The sequence below is a fragment of the Triticum dicoccoides genome, chromosome 7A (genome assembly GCF_002162155.2).
Source record: "Triticum dicoccoides isolate Atlit2015 ecotype Zavitan chromosome 7A, WEW_v2.0, whole genome shotgun sequence".
NCBI lineage: Eukaryota > Viridiplantae > Streptophyta > Magnoliopsida > Poales > Poaceae > Triticum > Triticum dicoccoides.
Genome location: NC_041392.1, coordinates 412,096,415 through 412,099,194, shown reverse-complemented (window position 1 = coordinate 412,099,194; position 2,780 = coordinate 412,096,415).

Genomic DNA, 2,780 nt, shown 5'->3' with positions numbered 1-2,780 from the left:
GCACTCGCCGGTGCGGCTCGCTGATGTGGTGACGGAGCGGCCCAGCGAGGACTAAGGAGGCGGCGGAGCTCGGGAGGAGCGGCAGTGAGCGACTGGTGCGCGTGTGGGGCACTCGGGCCCATATCCGGTCTGGGCGGGCCTCGGTCTGGGTTTCGCGGGCCTCGTGCCGGCTGTGGCGGCACGGGGGGGCCAGGGCGACATGGAGGCACGGTGTTGGCTACGAAGGCGCTGGCTGGCGGCGCAACCACTCAGATGGCGCCAAGTGGCGACCGGCTGGGAAGGTGCGGAAATGGAGGTGGGCAGCGGCACTGATGATTGGGGGGGAGCGGATTTCGAGGTGGAGGAAGGAGAAGGCCAAAATGGCATGTGGGTGTGCCTAAATAGGGTAGGGGCTAGGGTTTGGTGGGTTTGAGGCCGATTTGGAGCCGTTCGATCCCGATCGGATGGTCCAAAGCGGAGGGGGGTTTGGTGGGATGGTTTAGAGTGGGAGTGGGCTGTGAAGAGAGGCCTTGGGTTGAGAGGAGAGAAGAGAAGGAGAGGCCCGGTGGCAGTTTCGGGGGCCGAAACGTGTGATGAATAAACCGACTATAATGCCGCTATATGTTTAACAGTTGGGGTATCAAACGAGCTCTGAATGCGACGAAACTTGACAGGCGGTCTATGTACACTATAATAAGACCGCACGCCAACTTATAAAATAATATTTCGGAGGTGTCACGGGTGTGTGCACGTATGTCTGGGCTCAGAACAGACAATGGAGAGAACTAGGGGAAACCGAACGGATGCAAGTTTTGAAAACATGATGATGCAATGCACATGATGACATGGAAAGATGCAACACTCAAGCGAATGACATAGCGACGACGGTGAATTACTAGAAGACACCTGGCGCATCGGACTCGGGGCATCACAACACTCCACCACTACGAGAGGATCTCGTCCCGAGATCTAGGATGGCACTGGAGAGAAGCAGAAAAGGAAGGGGAGAGGTAAACTAAGTTGTTTCTTGTACAAACGAGTGAAACCAAAGAACCTTGCGAGGTTAAACAATTGGAAAGAAAAAATACAACGGAGATAAACGAAGTTGAAAACACTCCGTTAGGAAAGAGGAACAAGGAACACCATGTGAACCTTGGAGGTTGCAATACTATGAATGCCGAGCACAATGGAGAAGAAGGAATTCAAACCACTCTGGTTGAAACGGAATGAACAAGGAACAAGGAAGAACAAATACGAACAGCACTCCAGTTGAAAAGAGATGCAAGACTTGATAATATGGAAAGAACTTGAAGATATGACACAACACTCTGGTTAAAAGGATAAGCATGAAAAGAACACGATCCTCAATTCGAGATGATGAGTGAAGAGAGCAACATCACAATGCCTCCGATAGAAATGAAAGAAGATAGATCATTGGAATCACATAATGGAGAAGAAAAAGTCAACGTCTGCCACCAATGAACTAGGAAAGCACCCTTCCAAGAAGGTTAAAACGGAGTTGTTGGAACAACCAACAATGAAACGAATAAGCTTGTAGTGGGATTATGGAAAACATCTCAAAACTGAGGTGAAATTCTGCCACCGAAAACAATGATTGGTAGAGGACAATGAAGAGATGAAAAACTTCTTCACCGAGATGGGAAGGATAAGATTGGATCATTGATAAGCACCACAATAGCAACATTCCTTTGGAAAAGCTTTAGGTGAAATCTAGACCAAGATAGCTCCAACTAATAGATTGATTGGTTGCAAAAGATCTCCTGACGGAAGGGAAACTGATGGATTTAAAATATCTCATTCTTGACAAGTTGAATCACGAAGGGAAATTGTCAATAATGACATAGCACCACCTCAGAAGATAAGAGAGAAAGAATTGCACTTCAGAATGCAAGATGAAGAATGCTTGAACTCCTGAAAACAAGACATGCGTTGAGCACCATGTTTATTTTCGAGTATAGCTTGGCGGATCTGAACTTCAAGAGAAATCTTGAAGAACAATTTCAGAATGAAAAGAATCCTTGACGAACCACCATGTAGAACCTCCATGAAGAACTCCGGTAATAAAAGTATGATAGAAAGAAAGATAAGTTGAAAACACAAGGTGAAGCCTTGCAATGATTCAGATAGAGCTTCGCGACGAGATAAATGAGAGAGCTTGGAACTCCGAAAAGAAAATATGAAGCATCTCGAACCAAGAATGTGACATGATGAACAACTCCGGAAAGAAAGATGAATCACTTGTAATCAAGAGTTTACTCATCATGAACAATCTCTACAAGAACAGAATTGAAACACCTCGAGGAAAAAAGAATAAGATTTATTGTATGCTTATCTTCATCCAATTAAATTGATGACAAGCAATGTATAGGCATGATACTTGTTCTTCTTGAAATGGATTGGCGAGATATAGCGCAATCTTGGCAAAGACTTGAACAAACCACCGGTAGGATTTGGAAAGGAACAAATGAATTGGTATGATAACAAAGGAAGATGAATCTTGAACGAACCACCATAAGAATTGAAACTGGATGTAGCAAGAAGGGACGAATCACCGGGAAGAATTAGAAAACGAACGAAGATGCTTGAGTGAATTTGGATACCAGGGAATGAAGAGATGGCAAGCTGAATAGAGAATACTTGAACAATGCACCAGTGAGATTTGGATACCGGTAGCGAAAAGCTTAGAACAAAGAGAATCTTCAGAAATGATGGCCTTCCGATGATATAGAAATGAGAAAAACTTCTGAAATGCTTCAGATGGGTGAAAAGAATTCTCACAA